The sequence below is a fragment of the Hibiscus syriacus genome, unplaced genomic scaffold (genome assembly GCF_006381635.1).
Source record: "Hibiscus syriacus cultivar Baekdansim isolate YM2019G1 unplaced genomic scaffold, ASM638163v2 tig00110271_pilon, whole genome shotgun sequence".
NCBI lineage: Eukaryota > Viridiplantae > Streptophyta > Magnoliopsida > Malvales > Malvaceae > Hibiscus > Hibiscus syriacus.
This window is the reverse complement of record NW_024062657.1, coordinates 1,346,618-1,355,271: the sequence shown is the minus strand read 5'-3', so window position 1 is coordinate 1,355,271 and position 8,654 is coordinate 1,346,618. Positions and strand designations below refer to the sequence as shown.

The 8,654-nt window shown below is 32.5% G+C and overlaps 1 pseudogene; it reads left to right on the top strand.

Moving 5' to 3' along the window:
* Positions 1-5,769: 5,769 nt before the first annotated feature.
* Positions 5,770-8,439, top strand: LOC120115776 (annotated as a pseudogene).
* Positions 8,440-8,654: the final 215 nt, after the last annotated feature.

Below are 8,654 nucleotides of genomic sequence, written 5' to 3'. Positions count from 1 at the left end.
ACGTAGTTATATACCCAAAACATTTATGTTGTGAAACTAAAACCTGTTGCGAATTTGAAATTCAGTATTGCGATAGTCAGAATCGCGTTGCGATAGTCAGAATCTCGTTGTGATAGTCAGATTTGCGTTGCGATTTACGTATTCGCATTGCGATTTACGTATTCACATTATGATTTACGTATTCGCATTGCGAATTAGGAAAATCGCAACGCAAATTTGGAAAATCGCAATGCGATAGTCAGAATCGCGTTGCGAATCTGGAAACTGATTTGCGATACCGGAGATTGCGTTACGAATTATCGATCGCATTGCGATTTAGTTGGTCATTTTGGCAAATCCAAAAAAAGTTGGTTAAAATCGTATATTATAAGGCATTTTTGGTCACTGAGGTTATTTTCTCTTTATAGACTAAATCATTTATAAGGCATTTATAAAAGTTGGTTAAAATCGTATATTTTCATACTATTCAATTATTTCATGTTTTAGTCTTTATAAAATCATTTATTACCATTAACTATATTATAAATTATATAGACTATGTTTTGTATAGTAGACAAATTTAGTGGTCTACCTCAGTGTTTAGGGTGCTAAATTTATTTGCTTGCGTCCTAGGTTTAAATCCACCAGCAACTGCTATTGATTTAATTTATTTTCCATTCATTCAATTGGTGACACATGACACCATTTGATTGGATGAAAAAATTATTAAATAAAAAATATTAAAAATCCAATCACATAGTAACACATGTCACCATCAGATTAAAGATTAAATTTATTGAGTTAAATAAAAGTTAGGACCAAATTAATAGAATGTGTAAGTAACGTGGACTAAATGTGTAATTATACAAATTTTATTAACTGCCACGTTATCTCCTCCATTAATATTTAACAGAAGGTGGCTTGATTGACAAGATTTAAATAATTAGGTAACCCAATTGAGAAAATTAAAAATTTGGTGGTTAAAGTAAAATGGGTAAATAGTTAGGTAGTCAATGATATAATTTACCCAAAAAACTAATGTTTTATAAATATTGTATTTTAATTAAATTACATATAGATTTTTAACTAATTTATAATTATATGTTTAGTACTTTATAATTTAACATTTTATAAATTAATTTATTGATGTTCATCATTAACGGTGCTCATCCGTGCACGTCGAGCGTGGCAGCATCATCTTTTAAAATATTATTATGTTCAACTTAGAAAGTTATACAAATTTTTAATATTTTCGGTTACAATCGAAAAGTTACATTGAGAATATTTAGAGCTTACAACCAAAAATATTATGAAGAAGATAACATCTCGGTTGCAACCAAAAATATTATTCTATTTAATCAAAAAATTATACTCTCAATAAGATTTTCAATTACAAACGATTTCGAATATTTTAACATTATGTTAACGAGTTGTATTTTAGAATTTTCTTTCCTTTCCTCTACTCTTGTGTTTGTACTTTAGTATATCCACAACTAGGGATGGACATGGGTTGGATTTCCGGTCAATCTGATCCGACTTAAAAATTTTGTACTCTCCACCCGAAACACGATTTGACCTGAGTTTAGGATAATTTCACTCGACCCTACTCCAACCTGAAATAATATAAAATTATTAATTTTATTCAATAAAATATGGACTTAATTAAAAAATATAAAGAGGAGTATTTTTTTAATTATCTCTAAATATATAAGGTATAATTATATTATTTTCGCGTTCGATATTTTTTACACTCAACTCGAACCTGACTTACTTATCCTCTAAAAACTTGATTTGGCCCGATCCAAACTTAAATTTTTTCTTAAAAATAGAATGATCCGATTAAATCAGGTCAGGTCAAAACTATTGGGTTTAAGTCCCGTACCCATCCTTGTCCACAACCGATTCCACCATTTTTTTAAACAAAAAAAATTCTTCTGACAGGGTGACACCGTGTAACGCGTATGCAAGCATATCAAGTTCAACTGTTGTATTTTTAATCCTGTCCGGTCCGATTTCAACAACTTCAAGGATAGGAACGTAATCCCCGACGTGGCAATTAGCTCCTCCTCCTAATAATATTATCTCTAATTAAAAGATTAATAAATATTTTCATTATTTTAAGTGAATTCCATTAAGAGCTGTACATTAAATGTATTTCAATTAATAACACACTTAATTTTTACAGCTAATAATATTTAATTGAGAAAATAATTTCAGTGATCAAAAATGCCTATGACAAATCAGTTTCTAGATTCGCAACGCGAACTTCGACTATCGCAACGACTTATTCCAAATTTGTTGCGATAGTCCAAAATCGCAACGACTGTTGGTATTGCATTTGTTTCTTCAGAATTTTCTCTAAAAAGATAGTATTCGTGCGGACGTGTCGAATACACGTATGACCACGACCACGACCACGACCACGAGACGAGACGAGACGAGACGGACGGCGGCGGCGGCGGCGCGCGAGAGTCCCCCTTGTTCTCTATCACTCAACAAGGAAGTGGGAAAGCCAAGCCTTAAATACCATTCCCAATAGTGTTTCCAATACTATGTGAGATTGAGCATTACCAACACTTGTTTCCAATACTATGTGATTATTCAAGAAACAATTAACAAACATGCACCTTAAAACAACTGAATCAGCAACCAATTGCATTAGTATTATACGATTAAATATGTCATAATTAAAAGTCAATCTACAATCAATCGCGATTATTGCAATTTTAAGCAAAACATTCAAAAAAAATTGCATCACTCGCGAGAATAAAAAAAATTGTTATCGTGTAATTACAATCAATTGAAAATAAATTAGAATTGTATGAAAACTAAATGAACCACAAATACTTTTCATACAAATATTAAAGTCATTAACTATAATTCACAAATAATATCACTATTTAAGGCTCAATCCCACATAGTATTGGGAACAAGTGTTGGTAATGCTCAATTCCACATAGTATTGGAAACACTATTGAGAATGATATTTAAGGCTTGGCTTTCCCACTTCCTTGTTGAGTGATAGAGAACAAGGGGGACTCTCGCGCGCCGCCGCCGTCCGTCTCGGGTCGGGTCGTGGTCGTGGTAATACGTGTCTTCGACACGTCCGCACGAATACTATCTTTTTAGAGAAAATTCTTAAGAAACAAATGCAATACTACTAGTCGTTGTGATTTTGGACTATCGCAACGCGAACTTGGAACTTCGACTATCGCAACGCGAATTTGGAATAAATCGCAAAGCGAATTTGGAATAAATCGAAACGCGAACTTGGACTATCGCAACGAATTTAGAAAATCGCATTGCGATAGTCGAAGTTCGCGTTGCGATAGTCGAAGTTCGCGTTGCGATAGTCGATGTTCGCGTTGCGAATCTGAAAACTGATTTACGATACCGGAGATCGCGTTGCGAATTATCGATCGCATTGCGATTTAGTTGGTCATTTTAACAAATCCAAAAAAAATTAATTAAAATAATATATTATAAGAAATTTTTAATCACTGAAATTATTTTCTCAATTTAATTCCTCTTCTCCTACTATAATTATCATCAATTAATGTAAATCAAATTAATATTTTCGTCAGAGGGGTAATTGTCAATGTACACGTCATCAAGATATAGGCGGCGAGCTGCCGCCTACTCAGTTCAACTCGCCCTCTTCAACCAATTCGCATTAAACAATTTGGAGAGAGTAATCAGGTATTGGCGTGTTCTGACTTCTATCATGCAACTTCGTCGTTGAGGATTGTTATTTGCCAACATGACTTTGGGATTCAAATTATGCTAATTGGACGGCTATGATTTTGTTTAAACTATTGAGAATAACATAACAGAGGGTCCATTGAGATAGCTATCATCGTTAATGCACGCTCAGAAGGAATTTTCACGTGCAAATTACCTGCCTCCGAAATTTTGTGCACTTCTTTCCATTCCATTCCAGTTGTTTGCTCTCTTTTGTTGACCACCACCATCATCATCATTATCATCATCATCATCATCATCATCAACATCAAAGTATTAAAATACATTTGAAAGAAATTTTTTATTGACTTGAATTGTGTGCTTATATTCCATAAAAGGACACATTAATTAAAAGATAGAGTTTTTTTATCAAATTATTATAAAATATTTATTAAAATTTTATAATAATTATTTTATTGATTATTTGTAATTAGATTCTGTATAAGACTATTCATTATTCACTTTAGTTAATTTAAGACCATGGTTATTAATTTAAGAATTATTTTCTTAATTAATAGTAGTTTTGTTTTATTTAAAGTAAAATTATTTTGTGACTAAATAAAAATATTACTTGTTTTAAAGTATATCCATCGTTGATGTAAAAGATATTAAATTTTTCTATTTTTAGAATATTTTAAGGTTTTTCTAAAAAAATATTTTTATATTAATGTTAGATATACTTTAAAATAAAATAATGTATTTACTTAGGCACAAAACAATTTTGATTTAGAATAAAGTAAATCTATTTCTAACTAAGAAAATAAATCTTAAAATAATAAATATGATCCTAAATTAATCAAAACAACTAATAGAATCTAATTAGAAATAATCAATAAAATAATTGAAAACTTGTAATATATCAAAATTCTCTTGAACTCGTAGTTAATTTTCTACATGCACCGCCTTTATTAAAACGAATATATCTTGAGTTCTCAACGTTCGAGTGAGGCGATTCAAGATGCGTTAGAAAGGTAATTGAAAGACGGTGCATAAATAAAAGACATCTCAATCTAAAAATACTTAAATTTTCATTCAAAAATTAATTTATCTCAAGTCAGCTAATGTTCCGGCCTTCAAAACAACTTCAATTTTTTGTCTAAAATAAATTGTTTCACATATCCTATGCTTGTATCTCCACATTTATAAAAGATTTGTACATGCCACAAAACAACATTAGTTATGGGTCAAATTGTTACTATTTTCATTGAAAACTATCATGAAAAATATTTATCTTTAAAAATTACCAAAACAAATTTTAATTATAACTTATGAGTCAAATGAGATATATCTATTAATTTAATATGTCACATCATTGATTTTGACGATAGTAAATGACATGAACGGACGTAAAATTTTATGATAGGATAAACTTTTAAATTTTAAGAGGGGATGAAACTTATAAAATTCTAGATAATTGAAAATATATTTTTAATAGAAAATACATAAAAAAAACCTAAAATAAATGTTAATTTTAAATTTTAGAGGGCTATTCATCCCACCCTCCCCTCTTAGTCTATCATTGGTAAACGATAGCTACGATACGATAACTATTTTGTAATCAAATCAAACGTTCAATGATCTTTTTAAAATTTTAAAATTTTAATAACTAAAAAATATTTAAATATAATTTAATGATTATTTATTTACTTTATCTATAATTATTTAATATATTAAATAAAATCTTTATTAAGACAACTAGACAAGACAATTTTTTTATAGTTTGTCTTAATAAAAATTAACATGATTAATATAAAATAAAGTAACTAAAATTAACGAGTATCGTTTTCATCTACTCCCATAAATTAGAGAAAAGATAATAATTATAATTGCCAAAGAAACCTTATTCTATGATAAAAATTATACTTTATCATTAATATTAGATTAAAATTTAACTTAAATATTAATTATTAATTAAAATACAATTAATAATAAATATAATATGAATTATAGTCCGCCTAAAATAACGCCTCCGGTTTCCATTCTCTGTCGTCCTTGTAGACCTTTCCCTATATATACCCATTCTCTCTCTTGTGAACACAGTCTTTCTCTTCCTTTGTTCAATTGTTTCGTCCATTAATAACTAATCAAAGTCTTTGTTTCAAGTCATCGAGCTGTTCTTTGTTCTTTCTGGGTGTTTCTTGTTTTTCGAGTTCTCCGTAGGTAGCCATGAATGCTCTTGCCGCAACCAACCGCAATTTCCGACTGGCGTCTCGTTTACTCGGGTTGGACTCTAAGCTTGAAGAGTCTTCTGATCCCTTTTAGAGAAATCAAGGTATTGCCTGCGAAATTCTCTTCTTCCTTGTTTGTTTGGGTGGGTGGTTTGATGGAAAGCTTTTGGTTTTTTTGGGTTTTGAACTTGATCGTTGATTTGTTGTTGGTGGTGGTTGTTTTCGATCAGGTGGAGTGCACGATTCCCAAAGACGATGGCACCTTGGTGTCGTACGTTGGATTTAGAATACAACATGACAATGCTCGTGGTCCAATGAAAGGAGGAATCAGATATCATCCTGAGGTGATCTTCACTTTTTTTCTTCCTTGTTTGGATTTTTGTCTTTTGTTTTTGTTGTTGTTTATGACAATGCTTGTTTGTTGGGGGGTAGGCATGTTTCTTGTTGGAAAGAAAAAGACGATTTTTTCTTTGAGAATTACAGTAATGTAATCATAATAATTGAAATCTAAACCTTGGTATCTGAGGAATTAGATTTACCTGATAGATATGCCCTGTTCTTCCAGATTCCAACGTTAATGAAATTTAGCAAAGATTTCTGTATACCGGGGTTCTGGATTTTACTTTCTTTTCATGTTCTGAGTTCTAACATGCCCTCTACATCAGATTGTTTCCTTTGTTCTAAAGTTCAACATGGGATTTCAGTTGTGTTTGATCTCACGGCATAAAAGAGGTTAAATATCTTTGATATTCACAATCTATGTATGTTAATTTTGCTTAAAGGTTGAACCTGATGAAGTGAATGCCCTAGCTCAACTAATGACCTGGAAGACGGCTGTAGCCAACATTCCTTACGGCGGTGCAAAAGGTGGCATTGGATGCAATCCTAGGGATTTAAGTAAGAGTGAATTGGAACGTCTAACTCGAGTTTTCACTCAAAAGATCCATGATCTTATTGGTATACATACTGATGTTCCTGCACCAGACATGGGGACTAATGCACAGGTTATATATACGGTCCTCGCTTTTATGTTTCAATTTTTCATCTAGTTTCTTTCGGTTTCTAAATCAAGAATGGGTTTGAATTCCATTAGCTTAATTTAATAAATTGCTTAAACATGCTAAGAATTAATATGTACAGACCATGGCATGGATTCTGGATGAATACTCAAAGTTTCATGGACACTCACCAGCTGTTGTTACAGGGAAGCCTGTAGTAAGTGCTAAAGACAGATTTAATGCTTTTTAATGAATGTTTGACAACAAAACATGGATATACTTATACTAGAATTCATAGGATCTTGGCGGATCGCTAGGCAGGGAAACCGGGCGTGGTGTTGTATATGCAACTGAAGCTTTACTTGCTGAATATGGGAAATCAATAAAGGGGATGACGTTTGTTATTCAGGTACAGTCAACACTAATTGTTACATGGTTAAAATGCATTGCCCTTTGAGGTGCTTCGGAACTTCCTTTTTTTAATTATCATATTTTATTAAATTTTCATAGGGTTTTGGTAATGTGGGGTCTTGGGCATCAAGGCTCATACACGAGAAGGTGGTAAGATTGTTGCGGTGAGTGACATAACCGGTGCCATTAAGAATCCAAAGGGAATCGATATACCGGAACTGCTAAAGCATAGAGAAGCTACTGGCAGTTTGAAAAGCTTCGGCGGTGGAGATTCCATGGATCCTATGAACTGCTTTGTACATGAATGTGATGTTCTCATCCCATGTGCATTAGGTGGAGTCCTGAACAGGTTAGAATCAATTTCCAAGCATATTGGTAGTTGGTATAATCTTATATCCTCATGATTGCTTCTCATACTGATTGTCTCACATATTAACTTATTTATCTTCTCCTTTTAAGGCAAAATGCTGCAGATGTGAAGGCCAAGTTTATAATAGAGGCAGCAAACCATCCCACAGATCCAGCAGATGAGGTAAAACTTCCTCCGTTGTTTTCAGCAACCTACTACAGGTGGACGAATATCTGACCCGAAATATCGGTACTGCAGATTCTATCGAAGAAAGGAGTAGTAATACTACCCGACATATACGCTAATGCAGGTGGGGTGACTGTCAGCTACTTCGAGTGGGTTCAGGTATCTTATCTTTTTAGATTCCAACTTGTAAACCTTTCTAAACAAAACAAATTTTACTGCTAAAGAATTGCACCAACAACAGCCTACGGATGGTATATTTATTGTTCATATGATTTGACAGAACATCCAAGGTTTCATGTGGGATGAGGAGAAAGTGAACAAGGAGCTGAAGAAATACATGACACAAGCTTTTCATAACATCAAGAACATGTGCCAGTCGCACGATTGCAGTCTCCGGATGGTGCCTTTACCCTCGCGGTGAACCGCGTAGCCCGTGCGACTACCCTTAGAGGATGGGAAGCATAAACTGCTGCTCCCTTCCGGTTCCTTTACCCATTTTAGTTTCTAGTCTCCTTTGGAAAGCTCAAGCGATAGCTTTCAAGAATTCTTGGCTTCCCACCAAAGCTTTTAACATTTTTATTGTTCTCTCAGTTATCTTTTGTGAAACTTCATACAAACTTCAAATATTTATTTATAGGGGGATATTTGTTAAGATTTAATCTTTACAAGCTTATTATTATTATTTGGAATAATGGTATTCAATGTGTTCAATATTTTTTTCTTTTGGACATTGCAACTTATTGTTATTATTAGGCTTAAACTAAAAATAAGTCCTTAAATTATGCTTTTTTTTAAGTCCCTAAACTACTTTTTGGTCAAAAT